Raw genomic sequence first — 20596 nt, forward strand, 5'->3', positions numbered from 1 at the left:
AATAGAGTTAACAAATGATCCAGTAATTCTACTCCTGGCTATATACCCAAGAGAATTAAAACACATGTTCCCATAGAAACGTACAAGAATATTCATTGCAGCTTTATTTATAATAACCAAGCACTAGAATCAGCCTAAATGTCCATTAATTGACAAATGGATAAATAATATGTAGACTGTCCATCGAATGAAATACAAAATATTATATTTATGCATGTTATAGCATGGATGAACCTTGAAGGCATCATGGTAAATGAAAGAGGCCCAAGGGACCCATATTGTATGTTTCCATTTTTATGAAATCTCCAAAAAAGGCAAAGCTATAAACAGAGTGAATTATTGAATGCCAGGGTGGGGAAAAGGAGGACAGAGAGTGACTACTCATGGATATGAATAAGTGAATGCCATAGCATGTGAACTATATCTTAATAAAGCTACTTGTGTATAACAAAGCTGTATTTAGTGAAGCTATATTAGCAGCTGAACCATCTTAGTTTATGTCTTATTCATCTGTGTATCAGCCAGAATGCTAAATACTGTGTCTTGTAAATGTATACTTTGATGAATGGTCAAAGAATGAATGAATGAACAAATCATAAGAAAATTTGTCATAATGTGAGGAATGTTCTGGCAGGTATTCTGGGAGCGAGGTAAAGAATAGTGGTCAAGAGTTAAACCCCTGTTCTTCTATTCACTGGGACTGACAGTTAAGCTGTCCTATCATAGATCTGACGTCAGTCTGATGGAATCACGTGATTTTTTGACGTCAGTGGGGCTGGGTATTTCTTTTCTTCTTTGAGTGACAGATTGGTAAAATACACTTTAGCAACTGTATGGTATGTGGATGATGCATGACACCAGCACTCTGTTGTGACCTTTATTTTTATGAGCTGTGAGAATTAAGAACCTACCAGTTTTAGTTTAATTAAGCAGTAAGACTCAGCAGATGGTGCATTTGTGGGTGATGATTACGTTCCTCTAGTCCCTCAGGCAGCGCTCTAACCCTATGGAATGCTTTGCCACGGTTACAAAATTACTGGGGAGACAAACACGTGGCAATAGCGGAGTCAGAAAATGTTGCCGGGACAATTTATAGCAGGACCTGGAGTTCTAGTAGTTAGCAGCTAATAGAACTAGGGCATTAGGAGGAGGAATCCATGACATTATGGTTGTAGTACGGTACCCATCCATCTTTACCTTCCAGTATTTGCAAATAAAGTATATGATGGTTTTCATTACCCTAGTATTGTTTGGTGTAATCTGGGTCAAACATTAAGAATGCATTGGAATATGATTTGCATGTTTTAAAGTGGTGAGAGAAGATCGGGTAAATGGAGAAGCACTGAAATTTATGTCTGGTTGTTTTATTATGTTTTCTTTTAGTCACTGTAGAGGGCCTAGAAAGTGTCCTATGGTAACCATTTTTTTCCCCAAGTACTATGTGCTGACTGCTAGCCTATTTACTCCAGAGGATGTTCCAAAGGTACATAAACAAACAGAATTTGGAATTAATCCAGTGCTTCCCACTTATCATGCAACTCTACAGGAAGGAAACCAAATGGTTAGTAGAATTGTTTTTATTGTTAACGGGCACCCTATCAATCTAGCTCAGACTCTTTCCCCTTTACAATCTTGGAAAATCTCAGTAACTTTAAAGCTGGCATGATACCTATAACTGCACAATATTTTAATTCCTAAGATAATATGCCTTCATTTTTCTCATTAATGTAATATATAAAATCATCAAAATGAAATACATTCACTTAATGGCTGTAATGTTGTTAAAAGTATGAACTATGTGGATTTTTTTTAAATATAGAATAGTTGGCTTCAGATAGAATAATCCATTTGTCTCCTCTCTGTGCTAAAAAGACTAGATTGGAACCCCACTTCAAAACTAATATTTTAACAAGAAAGTGTCATTTCTCTTTGATAAAGCTCATATTTTGTATTTATTTTACCCCTAAATTACATAACGAAACTCTTCATTTTATTTTATTATTTTTTTTTTTTAGGTAGGGTCTGTAACCCAAGCTGATCTGGAATTCACTATGTAGTCTCAGGGTGGCCTTGAACTCATAGGAGTCCTTCTATCTCTGCCTCCCAAATGCTGGGATTAATGGCATATTCCATATCTGGCTTCTTCCTTTGATTTTTAAGGGTGTTTTTAAATCACAGAACACATGACTATACCGTCCTTCTACATATTCCTATCAGAGATTCAATTTTCACTTTTAACTAACTTTAGCATTTCCTTTTGGATTTCTATCATAGCTGTAGACTACTCAATCATTTGAGATAAAATTGAAGGTATAAACACTAAGTTACTATTTTTATAGCCATAAATGGTTATTACCCTTGTATTTAATATTTGCCAGGGCATAACAGAGGAGGATATCTATGAACGACTCTGCATAGGTGATCTGAAATAATAACTGATTTCAGCCTGTAAATTCTTCAAGTTTTTGACCAGAGAATTTAAAAATGATCTCATTTCAGAAGGAAATTAGCTTATTTCCCATTCACTTACTATGTAGATGTTTTACCACTTCTACTATAGCTTTAATTTTTTCAGGGTGAGAGAGAGAGAGAATGTGTGTGTGTGTGTGCGCGCGCGCGCAGATGCATGTGCCCATGTACACATTTTCAGAGGCCAGAGGAACATGTCCAGTGTCTTCCTCTATCACCTTTCTGCCTCATTTCACTGAGAAAGCATGGAGCATGGTGTATCTTGCTGAACCTGGATCTCACTGTTTTTCAGATTAAGCTAAGTGACCAGGAAATTCCAGTGGTTCTGTCTCCACCAGTATCAGTGCTAGGGTTCTAAGTATGCACAACCATTTTATGTGGGTACTGGGGATCAAGCTCAAGTCCTCATGTATGTTTGCATGTGCATGCATAGCAAGTTCTCTGACCCATTGTGCCATCTTCACAGCCCATAGTATTTTTTTTTAATGTGCTGCAGAGCTTCGATAATGTTAAAACTACACCTGATGATTTTAGAGTAATTTTGGAGTTTTTTTTCCTAAAATTAGTAATTTGTATTCTTCATTCTGATACCACTTCCCTTTTACAATGATGCTGACCATTCCACATTATTTTTGTACTAGAGGAAGTAACAGAATCTGTCAGGATGTTCTTAAACCAGTAATTGATATTCCATACCATGTAGCCGTGGTCTCTTCTAAGCAGTCCAGCCCTTGTGCAAAGAACAAAAGATTTAAAACCAACTGTTTGTGTTCAGTTCCTAGCCATGGAACTTTTACTAGCAGTATGACTGTGCCATTTATGAACTCTCTTTCATCTTTTTGAAAGAGACCCCCTCATATGGTGGGCTGAACATTGGTAATTTATTTTTCTACCCTAAAGATGTTAGGATATAGGCAAGCCAGGGCAAGTATGGTATTCCCAGCTGGCTTCAGGAATCCAGCCTTCTTTTTTCTACTTCACCAGAAATGGGTGACCTTTATCCCGAGGTCATCTTATGGTCCAAGATGGGGCATCGATTAGTGAGACAAAGTCTTATGCAACAGGAAAGACAAAGAGGAACCAGTTTTGTTCCTGCCCCACAAAACACTTGTACTTATAGTTCATGACCTAGATGTGTGGGAGGTGGAAATGTTATCTTTACTGTGGACAGCTACAGAAGAGAGGGTTCTGTTACTAAGGTTGCAAGGAGCCTGGGCATTTGATAGGCAACAAGCATTCTCCACCTTAGTGACCTTGGTCAGGTTAATCTCATTGAGCTTCAGCTTTCTTATCTTTGAAAATAGTTGTAAAAACAGGATCTATGTCAAGATCCTATTGTTTGGGAGTATCATGTGAGTTAATGCATTTAGCACAATGCCTGACATGTAATAATAAGAAACAACAAATGTTAGTTATCATTCTTTCTGGCTCTTTTCTTAGTGTGTTAGGGTTCATGTACTATAGACACTTAGGTGTATTGCACAGCAAGTTCTAGTCTATTACTCACCACATGTTTTTAAAAGCAGGAAACCCTAGAGCTATCTTTGAATATGCCTTTATTGTCTGTACCTAACAGTCACTGAGTATAATTATGTTTACAGAATTGTTCATGAGTTTCTCAAGTCTGTCCCTGTTTTCATTGTCATTGTCTTACGTGTAGGCTTTCTTTATCCCTTGCCTCCATGGGTTTTCAGTCTACCAGGTAATATCCAGAACCCTTATAACAGCATCCAAATCTTCATATCATCTGACTACACAATTAAAACCTTGATTTGGATTAAGCCATACCTCCCTAGTTTCCAAATCACACACTGCTTATACTCCTAACCCCCCTGGCAATTCTCTGTTCTCTAAATAAGACATTGTGACTCTAGTTTGTAAGTTGAGACAGAAGCAGTTAAATGCCGATGTGTTTCAGCCTGTAATTTTGAATGTTAGTTTGCGATTTCTGGAAAGTCCCTTTATTTTGTTTATGAGATCAACAGCTAGGGATATGAGCACTCTGTCTTAGCTGAGCACCTAAATGTGTAAATATGAAGGAACAAAGGATTCTTAAGTAGAAGAAATGGGTGAAGGGAAGTTGTCATTCTAATGGATGGGTTAGTTTGTTCAGCAATTCTCTGAGAATTGGTTGAGTTCTAGAAACTCATTATTTTTACTTTGCCAGACAATAGCTTTAGTTTAGGTACTTAATGTGAATGTTATGAATGCATTTTGCTTTCAAATTAAATAACAGGAATGGTTAGCTTTATTCTTATTGGCGCGCATGTTTGTGTGTTCTGTGTAATATAATTTCAAAGCCCTCTGATGCAATATTTTGAAACTATGTTGGTAGTACAATTAAAACATATCTTTGGTCATAGATTACTTGGCCTTATGCCATTTGCATAGGCAATGTCCTACTTAAATAGCCTGGATTGGCTGAGAAAAATAATTGCTGCTATGAAATAATTTTGCAATTACCACTGTAATTAAGGGCAGTTTGTTAATGAAAGTGCTTGGTGAATAATGACTGCAGGGCACTCCATCTTGCAGCTTCATGCCATATGATTGGTTCATGTGGTGGAGGCAGTTAGGGAATTGGTGACACAGCTGTCATGGTTACAGGATGGATGTAAATATCTTTTGCAGTTGATGATGAAGAACAGTCATTAGCCTCTTGCCCCCTGGGAACTGGTCAGAAGAACAAAAATAAACTTAACGTATGATGGTGAGCGCCATTCCTTGCGGCGTCCTTTCTTGGGTGTGGACAGCCACCATCCCAGTAGGAAGCGTGGAGAGCATGCGGATGAGGTCTCGAAACGTTCCAGGCATGTTAGGGTGATGGATGCTCCTCCTGGCAGGGCATTGGTTGCTCACAGTTTATAACTACTCTTATTAGCTTATGGGCCAGTTAAAAACTGCTCTTTAGAGACCCCCAGGCCCTATTAACATTTTTCTTGTTCATCTCCAGGTGTTGTTCATTCAGATTGGCCCTTTGCAAAAGTGCCCACGGATGGATTTTTTGCATGGCATCTGCATAGCCAGAGGGGCAGCTGCATATCAGTTTTCTGTGACTGGGCTTCCGGGCTTCCCTGCCTGTGTAAACACTACACTGTTCTGAAGAAGCTGGGCTGCCGATACCTTCTTGCTATAATTTGAGAAAGTTATTGTTGAAGGTTGAGGACTTTGCTTTCCGTAAAATCAGGTGGTAAAGTGTGTTTCATATTCATATTCATTCCACTTCCTTGGTGTTTTGATGTTGTTTTTATTGTAAATTTGCTTAAGCAATCCTTTTGTGGAGTAATTTCATAGCATGCATACACTGTGGTTTTATACCAAGTTGCTCGTGATCTGCAACTCATTAACTTTTGCTGACTAGGGAGTCAGTATAGAATGTGGCAATTCTCCTAGTCTGTCTTGCCTTAGTCAGTTTTATTCCTGTAGAAGATGCTAGCAGACCACTGCCAAGGACTGTAAACATGGCTTCTCACACCATCTCATGTCATGTCTTTTTCTCTGGGCCCAAAGAGATATCCTTGGTATTTCTGTCCTTATGTCAGAGGTGACCCATTGCCTTCACTAAAGGAACACAATAGTTTCCTCAAGTTCAGCATAAAATGACTGTCATGTTACCGTACAGCTGTGAAGCATGAAGAATGAGAGTTTATTGCTGCTTTTGCCAAGGTTAGACTCCCTCCCTGCTATTGTGGCTGTGACCAAATATCTGGCAAGAAACTTAAAGAAGGAAGGGTTTGTGGTAGCTTACAGTTTGATGGGATTGTAGTAGGATAAACATGGTGGCAGGAATGTAAGGCAGCTGGTCACATTGAGTCCACAGTGAGGAAACAGAGAGCAAATAAGTGGGATATGAAACCCCAAGGCCTGCCCCTAGAGACCCAAGTCCTGTAGTGAGGCTCCACCTTCTAAGGTTCCCCCAACCTGTGTTCAAACATGTGAGCCAGTGGGAGGCATTTCTCACTTAACACCTGCTTTTGCTTAACGCAGCTTTCTCAGTGTCTCTGTCTCCTCTTGACTTGAGCAGAGTAGATGCAAGAATTAGAATTCTGTTTCAGAACATTTACACCTAATGCCTCCACAGCCTCTTTTCTCTTCTTCAGCAGTCACAGAGAGAATGAAAGAGTAACAACTGAAGGGGTCAAAAGAATCTTGTTCCTCAGATACTGGCTTTGCTACCATGTCATGCATTCTCTAGATTGTGCAGACTGTGCGAACTAATATGCCCTCAGATCTTATGGGATACAAGTGAACTTGCTTATTCAAGTGGTATGTATGAGAGCCCCTAAAAACTAAATAGCTTGGAAAACCTAACTCCTCCTGAGCAATAAACATATCTAGTAAGTGACACTTTCCACTTAGACGAGGAATAATGCCATGTATAATGGTGGATAGCAAAACTGTTTGGGTTATGAGAGAATATGACTTTCCAGGACTTTGACACAGAATGCCTGGGTTCAGGGGGAGCTGGAATGGCTTTATTTACATTAAGCAACACCAGGACGAAGTGTTCTAGGAAACACTTGAGCCAGAGGAAAATGGTACTGTAATCTTATTTGTTCTGTTTCTAGCAGAAGTGTCTGCTTTTGTGATAGATCAAGATAACTCCAATAGGAAAGAAAATGCCATTACATTTAAATTTTTTTGATTTGTTTCTAGTTATTTATTTATTTATGTGTGTGAGAGAGAAAGAGAGAGAGAGAGGGAGGGAGAGAGAGAATGGACACACCAGGGCCTCTAGCCACTGCAAATGAACTCCAGATGCATGCACCACCATGTGCATCTGGCTTACATGGATCCTGGGAAATTGAACTTGGGTCCTTAGGCTTTACAGTCAAGCACCTTAACTGCTAAGCCATCTCCCCAGCCCCATCGTGACTTTAAAAAATTTTAGTTATTTATTTTTATTCATTTATTTATTTGAGAGAGAGATACAGAAATAGGCAGGGGGAGAGGGAGAGAGAGAATGGGCACCCCAGGGCTTCCAACCCCTGTAAACAAGCTCCAGATGCATGCACCCCCTTGTACATATGGGAGGGGAATCAAATCTGGGTCCTTTGGCTTTGCAGGCAAGCGCCTTAACAGGTAAGCCATCTCTCCAGCCCTACTATTTATGATTTTATTTGCTGCTACTCCAGGTGGGGGTGAGGGTGGTGGAACTTCTTTTCCATCCTTCAGCAGAGAGGTGCACCAGACTGTGGTATTTAGACATTCAGTGTGTGTTCTGATTTGTGTTTTGTTTGGTGTCTTTTTTTTTTTTTTTTTTGCCAAACATAATGAACCTTGTATTTAATTGAATTCCCAAGGCAACTGTATACTACAGGGAGGAAATACATTCAGACTTGCATAGGTGTTGAAGGTCCTCTTACAATCCTCTGGACCTGTGAGGACAAGAGTTGGTGTGTCACATTTATCCAAAGCCACTCTCATATGGTTTGATTCCACCCCCCCCCAAAAAAAAACCTTGGTAGTTCTCCACAATATAAATGCATTGTGTCCCATGCTGTCCTATTGCTGTCCTTTCTGTGAAAGCAACACTAATTATCAAAATTGAACCTAAATTTGTACATTTAATAGGTTTGGGCTTAATTTTGCCTCAGTGGGAAGACATTCGATTAAAAGAGTCCTCTTTTCCCCTCTTCCTCCTCCCCCCTTTTCTTTTGGTAGAACAGTTAGTAAAGGCATAGGAAATTGATTTCAGTGTCACAAAGGACATTTCTGACAGGAATGTACTTTGAAATGATTCAAGGCATCTGTTTTCTCTTGCATATGCCCAGCACTGCTGAGAGCTGTACCTAAATTAAACTGTTTAACGTGTCAGTTCAGAATCCTATCACAATTTACATCCCAGTTGCTTGGCTGGAATTTTGAACATTTCATGAACTCCCTCCCTAATTTACGAAACACGTTCTTGCTCAAAGTGACCATTTGTTACAGATGCCAATATGTCACGGTCCGAATTGATTTAGCTTTAGAAGTTACTTGTTTTTGTATGGTCTCTTTGCCTATGAAGCGAAATCATCTTTACGGCTTTTTTACTCCTGGTAGGGCCTGTGGATGATAGCTTGGTGGATGTTTTTGTTACTGTTGGTCTTCTGCTTGTGCAATGTCTGTCATGTAAGTTGGCTTCAGCAATTCCTGGTGTAAGAGTTCCCTGAGGCTGAGAGTGATGTGTGCTCAGTTTATGGCCATATCTGTGGCATCCAGCATGGTACCTGGGAGGCACTTAAAACGTAAGTCTTTCATAAATGAATGGGAATGCATGCTTTTACATGCCAGTCTGTATGCGTAGCCTGAGTGTAGACTCTTGACTTAGAGAAATCTCTTGTCTACCCTGCTTGTGTTTCTGAGAGATTAGTACAGTTCACTTCTATTAATTATAGAGAGGCATGCCCCTTGAAGTTGAAGGGCAGGGGCAGTTATTTTCTGTGTGTGAGAACTTCCTATTTTCATAGATATAGTGCTTTCCTGGGGATGTCTATGCTGAGTTATAATAGGAGCTCACTAACTTATTCAGTGGTTCTTGGGCACTTCTCTCTCCCCTCAGTGTCCATTTATGTAATCTCACACAGTATTTACCAGGGAGCTTTGAGGGGCAAACCCAGAGGAGGAACTCGTGAGTCTATAGTCAACTGAAGTGGTGATGCTGTTTGCTCCAGACAGTCACACCCCAAATGACTCACATGGTTGATCTTGCTGAACTGGCCACTTGTGACCAGTCAGCTGAGAACATTCTCTGTGATATATATGTTGTTATCAATACTTGCATCTCTCACTACCATTCTCTGGGACTGTATTTGTCAAGACAGAGAGGACCAAATTTGCAGTGGCTTGAATATTTGGCATTATATTTCTTAGCACTCACCAGTCTGTGGTTAGCTCAGTTCTACCTAACCATGAAGTGATAAAGGCTGATGATAGCCCTGCTACCTTGTGTAGGTAGCTTCTGAAGCCATTCTGGGTCATACCATTTTAGCTTCTCAGAAGAGAGAAAGTAAAGGGACAGGAGAAATAGCCTGCATATTAATCACTAAGTTGAAAAAGGTGCACATCACTTCTGTTTACCTGGGAAGGAGCTTAGTCACCTGGCCAGTCAGTGGCAAGGGAGTCTGGGAAATGCAAGTTGACAGGCCAGCCCTGTGCCAGGCTGTATATAAGAAGAAAGGATAAGTTTCTGTGGATAGTCTGCTGAGTCTTAGGTGCTTCCTAACCAAATTTCTGCCCATCAGCTTTGTTTTATAAAGTTTCACATATACTCTGAGACTTTAACTAACAGCTAATACTGTCTGTGATGATCATAACTGACTTTCATTTCTTTAGACCCAAGCTGTTTATAAAGATGATTGTAATAACTCACAGCATATTTAGCTCTCCCCCCCACCCGTAGTGTCAAGGGCTTGGTCCTTTGTACACACATTTAAAAAATATTATTTTTATTTATGTATTTGACAGAGAGGGAGAGAGACACACACAGACACACAGAAAGAGAGACAGGCAGATAGAGAGAATGGGCACGCCACTGTCTCTAGCCATTGCAAACAATTCCAGATGAATGCATCACCTTGTGCATCTGGCTTATGTGGGTCCTGGAGAATTAAACCTGGGTCCTTTGGCTTTGCAGGCAAGCATCTTAACTGCTAAGCCATTTCTCCGGTCCCCACACACCTATTGTTATACTTTGAAATTATAGTATATACTTATCAGGTAAATACCTGCTGCCATACATCATTTGAATGTTTGCTTTATTTCATTCCTCCCAATTTAATGTCTCTGGGAGGCATGGTAGATTAAGGAAACAGTGGTGGATTTGTCATTTCTTTTTCTTTTTTGTTTGAAAAAATATTACATATACTGTTGGTATGCTGGTCATTATACAGAAAAACCCAGAGGGCTTAATTGCTCTCGCCTGCAAGTATGACTGTATAGTATATACAAATGGCCACTGACTAATGTCAAATTAGGTTTTCATTCATGATCTTCCTTCACAAACAGTTCTTGAGGAGACATGAGAAATGGTCACCATTGTTACTGCCTTCTGCTTTTCTAGTGCGTTTCCCTCAAGGATCTCAAGAGTCATCTACATCATATTCCCCCTACCTCGATTAGATTTTGGAAGCACACATTGTTTAGTGAAATCGTACTCCCTGCCATCTCTAAATGGTTTAGGATGAAATATGTCCAGGTGTTTGAGGAATTTAAACCTGGGCTTAGATCGGCTTTAATCTCTGCTGCTCTTTTCCCACAAACAATGGCTTGTCAGAGTCTGTGCTGTGCAATAAAATGTTATTTTTAAGGTAGGATTTAGATGATATTTATCTTACTTTTTATGCATTAGCAAACCCAGATACTGAATTTCAGTTTTGTAGAAAAACCCATCACTTGAATTTTGTTAGGTTTTGGTTGGGGAGTGGGTACAAGAAGTAAAACTCAAGTGTATTCAAGCTAAGTGCAACATATACTCCTTATTTTGTGTTGATGGTAGGTTTATTCTAAACATATTCGTCCATGATGTAGCTTGTTACTCTACTGTTGATACTAAACAAGTAGGAGTAGATAGGAATGGCAGTTTTTGAAGTGTTTTCTGAGTGTCTGTCACTATAGACTCACTGGTTCGCTGTGTTAAGGCTACTACTAATGTACTAGTACATTCCAGCAGTATATTTGTATAACATCTTAACCCTCCAGGAATCAAAATATGGGATGCTTCAGTGTCTTAACTGCTTGCTCAGGACAAGGAAACACACCTATCTAGTGACATTAATCTGTTTTCAATGTCTTGTTAATGTGCTTTATGTTATCAAAAATAGAGTTGCTGAAATGTAAATAAAGTACCATTAGAGCAAGAAACAGATTTTTTTCCCCCCTCTGGTGGTTAGCCAGTCCCCACCTTACTTACCCTGCTCACCCAGTAGAGCCTGTATGGCTCTCACTGCAGTGACACAATTTCACAATTCTGTTTCCATTTCTGCTTTCTGTCCCCAACTGTGAGCAACTTGCAGGAAGGGTGTAAGCTCTGTTCATGTTTGCTTGGTACCATTAGTCAATAAGTAACTGATGAACAAGTTAAAAGATGAATAAATATCTTAAATTAGGAAAATCTTGTCTTCTCCCTCAAGATCTACTCTTACAGATACCCTTCAAAGTTGAACAAGCTGGTATATGTGTTATCTATATAATGGGGATCTTTACTCTTTGCCCATCTGATTGCTTAATCTAGCTTTTTAAGAAAATCATGCAAATGTACAAACCGTATATATTCTTCTAAAAAGATAACGTCGTTACTTTCACCTAGTTGTAAAAACCAAAGGTGCCCCCCAAAAAACTAACATAATTCAGCTATCTTATTAAAACTTCCAAAGGAAATGAAAAGAGTGTTCAAGAGATGTATGTATGCCCATGTTTATAGAAACAACATTCACAGTGGCTATGACATGGAATCAACCAACGCATCCATCCATGAATGGATGAAGTGTGATTTTCATTCAGCCATAAAAAGAATGAAATCCTTTCATTTATGGCAGCATGAATGGGACGAGAGGACATTATGTTAAGTGAAATAAGTGAGCTCACATTTTCTCAGTCATATATACAACAGAAAATACATTGATTTGAGAGAAATAGAAACACAAATGATAACACATGGGCTGGAGAGATGGCTTAGCAGTTAAGCGCTTGCCTGTGAAGCCTAGGGACCCCCGTTTGAGGCTCAATTCCCCAGGATCCATGTTAGTCAGATGCACAAGGGGGCACATGCGCCTGGAATTCATTTGCGGTGGCTGGAAGCCCTGGCGTGCCCATTCTCTCTGCCTCTTTCTCTCCCTGTCTGTCACTCTCAAATAAGTAAGAATAAACAAAAAAAAAAATTTTTTTTAAATGATCATACTTGCTGAGAAGAGTAAGAAGGGGCAGAGGGCAGAAAAAGGCTGGAAAATGGCCACCAAAATACTGTTAGATAGGAGGGGCAAGCTCTGGTGTTCACCACGTAGTAAGGTAATTATAGTTTACAGCAATTCATTATGTATTTTATAAAGATCAGGATGAAAACTGTTCTGAGAGTCTCCATACAAAGGAATGCTTTGCTTAAGGAGATGGAAATGCTAATTACCCCAATCTGATCATTGTTTATTACATACATTTCAAAATTCTTACCGTTTACCACCATGTCAATTAAAAAAGAAGCTTGTTCTAAGAAAGGACCACACTCATGTGAGAAGCCTGACCTTACTGGTAAGCTCTTTGCCTTCTCTAAGCTAGTATACCCATCTGTCGAAGTGGGTCAGCAGTGAGCCTTAACCTTGCCATGTCGCTTGAATTACAGGTGGATCCTTAGTACGAAGCACTTGGTCCACTGCCTCAGGCCGGACTCAGCTCACAACTAAGGTTAGCCGTGAAGACAGTGATGACTATTATGGGTTGTCCAGGGGCTAACCATAATGACTAAATCTTACTAATAGGTATTGTCTTGTTTCAGTATACTCTTAAAACAGACGTTTTCTTGCAGAAATCATTGGTAGCATGCTCTATCACTGTGAATAGAACTCAGGGAAATGTAGGCACAGATTCACAGTCATGGCAAATGGGAGATAATAAGATCGTCTTTGTCCCTGCTTTATAGGGATGTCATATCATGGATTGGCTGAACCATGTTAAGTGGCACTTGTTTGTTTTTCCACATCCAGTGCATGTAACTAATCGAATCTCTTGCTATCAGATGGTTCCCCAAGCTGCTTACAGTACAGTGAAATGATAAGACGTTTGTGTTCCCTGCAAATATTGCTCTTCTTTTTCCTTCACATTAAAGTGTGTTTTTCTAGGTCAGAAACAGAAATGTATCTAAAAACATCCCCTATCCCAGACTTTTTATTGAAGAGACTATTTTCTATTCTTTCTTGAATCTAATGATGGCATACAGTACTACTTCACTTGCCTGGAGGTCAGGTAGCAGTTAAACTCAGCTTCCTGGATCATTGCTGAGTTTTGAGAGAAAACTGGCAAACCCCTTGGGAATGTCATAAAAGATGTCACAAAGTCTCGACATTAAAGCTTATGCACATTATTCAAAGAAAAACTCTTAATTCTGTGTTCCTGTACAGCTTGCATGAAATGTAAGCTTAGCTGTTTTTCCCCAAGCCCCCATACATTGACACTAGAAAATTTGCAGAGTGGGGGATGTGCCAGATACAAGTGACTTCAGGTAGATGAGAAGTTCATTGACATTCGTTGGCAGCATTCAAATGCTTATCCAAATCAGTAGTAAATATGACTCAAAAACATGTCATTTAGTAGGGGCTTGGGATTCAGCTCAATGGAAGAGCAATTGTATATCAAGTACAAGGGCCTAGGTTTGGTCCTCTTTACCAGAAAAAAAAAAAAAAAAGTACTTTGTGTAAGGGAGCAGGTTTTATACAAAGCGTGGGAACCTTTTTACCAATGAAACTTAAGTAAAAGCAACACAACTGTGATTCTAGGGCTGGAGAGATGGCTTATTAGCAGTTAAGGTGCTTGCCTGCGAAGTCTGAGGATTCGTGTTCAACTCTCCAGGTCCCATGTAAGCCAGATGCGCAAAGGATGGCGCATGTGTCTAGAGTTCGACTGCAGTGACTTGAGGCCCTGATGTGCCGTATCTCACTTTCTCCCTCTCACTCTTGCCCTCTCATTGAAAAAGAAAAACCCTATGATTCTATAGCATCTGGTTTCATATAAATAGGAAATTTTACTCTTAATTTGTGAAGCTTCTTAGGTATAATCTTATCCTTATATTTTTAATAAATTATATTTTTAAACCTGCCCCCATTTTACATTTTTGACTCTTTTCTACCTTATTTTTCCCCTTGAAGGAATTTTTTGTTGTTGTTGTTTTGGTTTTTGAGGTAGGGGCTCACTTTGGCCCAGGCTGACTTGGAATTCATTATGTAGTCTCAGGGTGGCCTCAAACTCTTGGTGCTCCTCCTACATCTGCCCCCGAGTGCTGGGATTAAAGGCATGCGCCACCATGCCCAGTGAAGGAATTTGTTTTAAGTATTAGAAAAGCTTTCAGGAAAAAAAAGTATCTTAAGTACTGAATTTATCACAGTTGGTGTGTTTCATTTGTGGCATCGCACCATGCATCAGTCCCCTTCATCCCATATAGCAAACAACATCCACTACCACACAAGCAATAAGAACACAAATTCCACCCACATCTATTGTTCCCTGCTCACTAGGTTGATGAGTATGAAGCACAAAGACCATGCTCCACCCAAACAGTGCTCGGTATTGCTCCTGCCAATAGCAGGTCTGAGATAAATGCTGTTTTTGTCCCCATCTACAGCTGAGTATATGGAGTTTCGAAGAGATTGAGTGACATTCTCAAGTCACAGTGTCAGAGGTAGAGCCAGAGTGAAGTCGCACTAACAGAACATAGTTGGTGAAGCCAGATTCACTATTCAGGTTGATAGGAAGCTTGGTTTTCTTATTTCCGGTCTATATACCTTAGAACTTTGGTTCACCTGGGTGTGTTGGTATATGCCTGTAATCCCAGCATTTAGGCAGGTTAAGGCAAGAATATCATGAGTCAGGCCAGCCTCTGTGTGTGAGACCCTATTTCAAATACACAAATGAACCTGAGATTTGTGTTTCTCAGTTGATACACATTGCAAGAAAGGGTGGGGGGTGGTCACATACTCTTTTAATCCCAGCACTCAGGAGGCAGAGGGAGGAGGATCTCCATGAATTTGAGGCTACCCTGAGACTACAGAGTGAATTCCAGGTCAGCCTGGGCTGGAATGAGACCCTACCTCAATACCCACCGTCACACATGCACAAAGAAATAGAAGAAGTATGCTTGCTTTGGCAGCACATATACTAAAATTAGAACAATACAGAGAAGATTAGCATGGCCCCTGTGCAAGGATGATACACAAATCTGTGAAACGTTCCAATAAAAACAAAAAAATTCCAGGAGGGCTGGTGAGATGGCTTAGCAGTTAAAGTATCTGCCTGCAACACCAAAGGACCTCAGTTTGATTCCCCAAGACCCACAAAAGCCAGATGCATAGGTGGCACATGGTCTGGAGTTTGTTGGCAGTGGCTGGAGGCCCTGGCACACCCATTTTCTCACACTGTCTCTGTCTACCTCTTTCTCTCTTGCTCTTATAAGTAAATATTTTTTTAAAAAAACTCACAAGAAATTGGGTACTGGTGGGTGAAGTGCTTTCCAAGGCAAGTTTGAGGTCCTGAGTTCAGATTCCCAGAACCCACATAATTGGTGACCATTTGGCTCCTGCTGCTCATTCTAGTGTTGGGGAAGTAGAAACAGGGACACTGGGGCTCATTGACCAGCTAGACTAGGTAAATTGGTGATCTCTGGGTTCAGTTTTTTAAAAACAAAGGTGGATGGGCTTGAGAGATGGTTTAGCATTTAAGCACTTGCCTGTGAAGCCAAAGGACCCAGGTTCAAGGCTCGATTCCTCAGGACCTTCATTAGCCATATGCACAAGGGGGCACATGCATCTGGAGTTCGTTTGCAGTGGCTGGAGGCCCTGGCGCGCCCATTCTCTCTCTCTTTCGCTCTTTCTCTCTCTCTCTCTCTCTCTGTCACTCTCAAATAAATAAATAAATGAAATAAAAGAACAAAAAAATTAAAAAAACTAAAGGTGGAGAGTGATGGAGACACCCAACGTCATCCTCTGACTTCCACACAATGTACACCTGTATGCTCATCTGCACACATGTGTGCCCACACATGAACATACATACATGTGAACACAACATATATACACAAATTAAAAGGAGGGAAGGGATGGTTGGAACTGCTTGCATGACTGAATTGGCATAACCATGTTACTACAAAACAAAGCAAGCAATTAAAAAGAACCTTTGAAAGCACTAATATTCCAGGATGTATTTCCACAATTCACCTACTCTTTCATTTTATTTTTCACTTTGACAGAATTCTTGGGTTGTGTATTGAAAAGCTCACTGGGTTAAGACTGATCTGTATGTTTAAAATTATGCATTGCCAGTCCTCCTTTTGGAGTTCCTTTTTCAACATTTTTTCGAGGATTGACAACTTTAAAAGCAATGGCATGTTCCTTTAACCCCAAGAACATTTTATTTAAATTAAGTCACTGGTTTAGAGAAAGAATAAACAGAACCTTTATTTAAATGTTCCCCTGTCTTAGAAGAATGAATGGTAGTGATATGATTTATAGCTGGTATAAGAAGGAATAAGAAAGATAAAAGAAAATTGAAACCCAGAATTACTAGTTTCCACAGAGCATTTCTGATTTAATTCTAAATTGTAAATACAATTGACGCCTTGCTTAAATGCTTCTTGCCAGGTTGTGGAGGCAAATCTCTACCTTTTATATACTGTGTATCTTAATTGAATGCTTATTGTCTATCCAAAAGTTTGAAGTTGAAAGAGATAAATTATTTCTATTTATATCCAGCACAGTGTCTCAAGAAATATTTGTTGACTGACTAAATATGATAATGAATGAATAAGTGAATGAATAAATTGTATTCAGATAGTAAAAGGATGATGTAATGGCTTGTACTATACATGGCAACAAGTTTTGTGTACCACCAACTGTACCTTGCTACAAGAAAGCCAGAATGTGAAAAACAAAATAGGATGTTTTGTGGAACAATTGGCACTGATTTCCACAGGGCCCACCTGTAGTCACCTTATTTTAAATCAGGAATATTGAACCCATGGCCTGTAGGCTGCATGCTACCTGGGATAGCTATGAATGTGGTCTGACACATTTGTAGATGAAAAAAATCATGTTGCAGTAGAAATTGTCTTGCGATCTTTTCACTTAAAATGACTTAGAGTAGAAGTACTGAGTCAAAAGGCAGATTTAGAGTTAATAGTGGTTTCAGTTTCTGGATATATGAAGTGTCTGATGCTTGTGACTTAGCTTCTCTTATGTCTGAACTCTAGCCATGAGTTTTTGATCAAAAATGATTTCTGAGCAGGGCGTGGTGGCGCACGCCTTTAACCCCGGCACTCGGGAGGCAGAGGTAGGAGGATCGCTGTGAGTTAAGGCCACCCTGAGACTACCAAGTGAATTCCAGGTCAGCCTGGGCTACAGTGAAACCCTACCTCAGAAAACAATTATTTCTGGAAAACAGACATGAATTTCTTCAGCTGCTACTTCAGTGTCTCAGTGGATCAAATCCTTTTGCTATGGTGCTTCTTCATTCATTCATTTGCTTAGTTATTTATTTTACTTATTAAAGGTCATATCCGTCTTGTAAATAAAATGAAACACACATATAAGTTTTGTGTCTTTTATGGTTTCCCACTAAAAGGTCATCATAGACTTGTTTCACTAGCAGTGCTATTGAGCCAAACCTTTTCTTCACTTCTCTATCAATTTTCTGTGGATATCCTTTGAGTAGCAGTAGGTCTTGATCTTGTGGCGTTGTTTGATTCATTTAGAACTAAGTCATTTGGAATCAGGTGATAAAGGTGGGCATTGCACTTGAAAGTTGAATACAGATGTGACACATCACCTATGATACAAGAAGAGCATAAAGAGTAATTCAAAGGAAGTGGGGACAGGCCACATATGGCCCTTCAAGGAAAGTATTGAAAAGCATGATACTTATTTTTAGCTCTATTTGGTGTGTGTATGTAGTGTAGTGTGGCATGTGGTATATATGTAAGGCACAGGCATGTGTGTAAACAGATATGTGTATCCTGTGCATACACATGTGGAGGCCAGAGGAGAACTTCAGGAGTCATCATCTATTACTCTTTCTCCTTCTTTCCTTGAGACAGCCTCTCACTGAACCTGGAGCTCATCATTTTTCTGGACAGACTGGCTGATAAGCAAGTTCCAGCAGTCCTTCTGTCTGTACCCCACTGAGCACTAGGGCTGCAGGCATGCTGGCTAAATGAACTTGAGTCCTCATGCTTTCACAGCAGCTGCTCTTACCCCTTGAACTATCCCCCAAGTCCCCTGAAGCTTTTTAAACCTGTAAATTCCAGTGACTTCCTTGAAGGCTTTATCCTCATTAAAATCTCAGGGTATACACACATAAATTGTACTGATGTGTAGTAGAAAAGCAGAGCCTTGGATGCTTGCAGAGTGCATGGGTCAGCATCAGCCTTGGCATTCGATGATGTTAATAATTGCTACCGAGTGCTGTTTTTTCTTGGCTGAAGCACTTGAAGCTCCATTTTAAACTGTTTTCCCAAACCTTTTCTTTAGTATTTATATTTTCTTTTGTTCTCTTGTCCCATTGGAATCAAGGTAACATTTTTTTCTTTTTGCTGTTCTCATTCACAATGAAAATGCACAATGAAGTGCACAATGAAAATACTTTCTCGGGCTGGAGAGATGGCTTAGCGGTTAAGCGCTTGCCTGTGAAGCCTAAGGACCCCGGTTCGAGGCTCAGTTCCCCAGGTCCCACGTTAGCCAGATGCACAAGGGGGCGCACGCGTCTGGAGTTCGTTTGCAGAGGCTTGAAAGCCCTGGCGCGCCCATTCTCTCTCTCTCCCGCTATCTGTCTTTCTCTCTGTGTCTATCGCTCTCAAATAAATAATTAAAAAATTAAAAAAAAAAGAAAAAAAGAAAATACTTTCTCAAATACACTTTTTGGTTTGTTTATCAACTAAAATGTACATTATCTTCCAGCATTCTCCTTTGTGTCTTCTCCTCTATCCCCTTCCACTGACCCCTAATTTTTTCCCTATTATTTTTTTATATTGATGGTCATTTTGGTTTTACTTTACCTTCTCCCACTGTCCACATAAACTGTTGATGGGCCCAGTATTATGAAGGTCTTGTTCAGATAATGATAGCCACCTTGACATCTTAACTATGGTGGTTTGAATGTAAAATGTTCCCTATACACTAGTGTCTTTGAATACTTATTCCCCGGTTTGTGGTGCTGTTTAGGAAGATTGGATTACCTTTAGGATGTGGAGGCTTGCTGGAGGGAGACCTTGAGGTGTTACAGCCCAGCCCTGCCAACTTCTGCTGTGTCCCTGCAGATGTGACTGCAGCATATCCTCATGCCTTGCTTTCCCCACCAAGATGGGCTTCCCCTCAAAACTAAGCTAGAAATAAAATTTTCCTTCAAAGTTGTTTCTGGTTGGTTGGTTTGTCCCAGCAGTGCGAAATTGACTGATAAAACACTCTTCTGTATATGTTTGCTTAGCCTGGCATACTTTCTGTGCCCGTTTTAATGCAACAGCATGATGCCAGCTCTCTCTTTGGAATTCTGACTGTGCATCAGTCACTCACTCAATCCTGGTTGCTACATAAAGTGTTGATAGACAATTTAAATACTTCTCATTTTGAAAAGTGAAGCCTGGGCCATTAAGCAATGCACCTATACATTGGATACCAGGTTTTACTGAGGCTCATTAATGAATGAGAAGTGCATTAACTAAATTAAAACTTGTATACATCCATACATTTGGCTGTTGGCATTCTTGAGTGGTTTCATTTCAGAATGGTGAAGTTATGGTCATCAAAGAGCTTCCAAGAACTCTCCCTTGCATTAAAACATTGGTTAAATTTTCCAGTGGTTAGGGGAGATATCTTTGTTCACTTTGACTTGCTCACTACTCATTCAGTAATAATCCCAGTTCTCAATGACTCAGAAGTAGATAACACAGGTACTTTTGTCCTATGTTCTATTTTATATAAAAGATTGTATGATTCTTTAATAACAGATCAATACTAAAAGTGGATGACCATTAGTCTTAGTAGGTAAAATATGTATGTATATCTTTATATTTTCCCCACAAGTAAACCCTACTTAAAATTTTTGACATTTAATAATGCTTAAACATTGCTGAAAGGAGTTAGATGCCTAGAAACACATGAAGGAATTTTATATAGTAAAAAATTTCATTGAACACTGCTTCTGTGTTTGCATCATTTTTTAAAATTCTATTTTTAAAAGAATCTGACAGAATTGAATATCTTGAAATAAATGGCATGCCACTCTGTTTCCAGCTCTAGTACATGTCACTGATAAATCATCCCAGAGCCCCCTCATGCTTCACCCCTTTGAACACTTTAGACTTGGGCTGATGCCCATCCAAAAACTATCTGAAGCCAAGATGCCAGTTCTCCATTAGCTGCCCAAAACACAAAGAGGGGGGAGATACTGGTTGTAGATG

At 39.8% G+C, this 20596-nt stretch overlaps 1 protein-coding gene and 1 non-coding gene across 9 annotated transcripts in view; both read left to right on the forward strand.

Moving 5' to 3' along the window:
- Cadm1 (cell adhesion molecule 1) overlaps positions 1 to 20596 on the forward strand; it is a 371074-nt gene that overhangs the window by 203930 nt on the left and 146548 nt on the right. The window lies entirely within an intron of this gene.
- On the forward strand, positions 15290 to 15392 carry LOC123459671. The gene has a single exon (XR_006636429.1). It is a non-coding gene; the product is annotated as a U6 spliceosomal RNA (small nuclear RNA).

This window comes from Jaculus jaculus, chromosome 3 (assembly GCF_020740685.1).
Source record: "Jaculus jaculus isolate mJacJac1 chromosome 3, mJacJac1.mat.Y.cur, whole genome shotgun sequence".
NCBI lineage: Eukaryota > Metazoa > Chordata > Mammalia > Rodentia > Dipodidae > Jaculus > Jaculus jaculus.